Raw genomic sequence first — 1,724 nt, forward strand, 5'->3', positions numbered from 1 at the left:
ACTACTTTCTTGCCTGAATGGTTTTGGTAGAAATATCTGAGCTAATCCTAATTTGTCAGACAAATTTAAATGTTAATAGTTAAATATTTAAGTACTTAAATCTTCTTGGTTTGGGGGTTTTATTGGCAAGTTACCAGTAAATGGCTCTTGGAGATAGAATAATGCTAGAAATTTTCAGTAAGTGCTGTTTCAGACAAATTCAGTCTTTAGTTTTCTTCTCTTAGGAAACTATAATTCATAAGGGCATTTAAAAGATATTCACTTCTGGCAATCCTGAAGAAGACTGTTTACCAGGAGTTTTAGCCCTATAACTTATATTAGCACTAAAAGTTATGATTCTTGGCTAGGAAAAGTTTTCACTGGGACTTTTAGTTCCATCTTTGGTTAACTTTCGGACAGCTCAAACTCCACATCATTATTCGGTACTGCTGCTCCATTGTTTGTTTCTTTAGCTCCAGGTAGTATTCTGAGACTGGCTGTCAAGTCAAGGTTAGTTATTCCTAAAGCTCTCACTGCACTGGCCTTTGCTATTTCTCCCAGCTCCATTTGATGTTTTTCGATTCAGTGAAAGGGGGGGTTAGCTCTGTGACCTGGTGGGAGCCCTTCCCATGAACCTTCATTCCTGCGGATAGTGGGTGCTGCTGAAGCAATAGTTTGGAGGGCGCTGTGCATGCCTGGGCCAGCCTATCTGCAGACCAACCCTGGGAGCAGGAACTGGAGCAGGAGCATGGACTGCTGGTGTTGCAGAGGGGTTGTGACCGATTCAGGAGTGAGGTCTGCTCTAAGAATAGGAGCACAAGTAGTGTCTGCACTTCCACTGATGGAGCCTCCTGGCACAGGTCCGTGACTTGTCCCTTCTCAGGGGCTGGCTGTGACTGCAGGACAGCAACTGCATGGAGACGCAGGTGCTGGAGCTTCTGGAAGGAAGGCTGGTGGAGTTCGAGGAAGACAGGTGGCTGGGGCTGCTGGTCATGGGGAATTCCTTCTGTGGACAGCCTGGTCACAAGTCATTCACGTAGTTAGACATCTTTCTCTGTGGCCTTGGTCACAGTGAGACCATAATCCCTTCCTGGAAACTCAGGCTTCCACAAGCCCTCCACACCTCTCTCAACATGAAGAGAAAGGCCCGCAGGACACCTTTCTGTCAAAGGTTAGGATGAAACATGGGTTGACTAACCCAATTTTGAACCGCAACTTTGCAACCTGTACATTCAGCATCCTGAGAGGAATTGTGCACGGAGCTCACAGACATGCTCTAAAGTACTAGAAGCCAGCCTCTTGTATTTTGATCTTGAGAAATTTATTTTTGAAATCACTGATTCTTGTTTCCATTGTTTCAATCCTGCTATTTTGTTCTTTCACAATGTTATCAAGTTATAATATTTTGGGTGTTTGCCTTTTGTTGAATTATTTCTAGCTTTCATTCATTTTTTAGAATTGTCTTTTAGAGAATTTCTGAGTACTTGAATTGTAGATGCCCCCCCCCTTTATTTGTCCTATTCCTATCTAATTTTTCCTCCATTGCTGTAACTTCTCTTATGGGTGTATCCCTGGTCCTCTCTTCCTCCAGGAAGTCCTCTGGATCTTTGTCTATATATGCTATGGTTGAATGAGTTGTATTCTCTTGTTTCTGAAAGTGTGCAGAGATGGACGGTTGCTTCCAAGATGTAGTGTTATTATTTGCTTATTTGTTTTTTATGTTTTCCTATGAATACAAAGTAAGC

General features: G+C 42.7%; 1 pseudogene; it reads right to left on the bottom strand.

The window, feature by feature from the left end:
• Positions 1–343: 343 nt before the first annotated feature.
• On the bottom strand, positions 344–1,027 carry LOC101657580 (annotated as a pseudogene).
• Between the last annotated feature and the right edge of the window lie 697 nt (positions 1,028–1,724).

The sequence above is a fragment of the Echinops telfairi genome, unplaced genomic scaffold (genome assembly GCF_000313985.2).
Source record: "Echinops telfairi isolate 266 unplaced genomic scaffold, ASM31398v2 ScPeMD7_7465;HRSCAF=8503, whole genome shotgun sequence".
In the NCBI taxonomy this organism is placed as follows: Eukaryota; Metazoa; Chordata; class Mammalia; order Afrosoricida; family Tenrecidae; genus Echinops; species Echinops telfairi.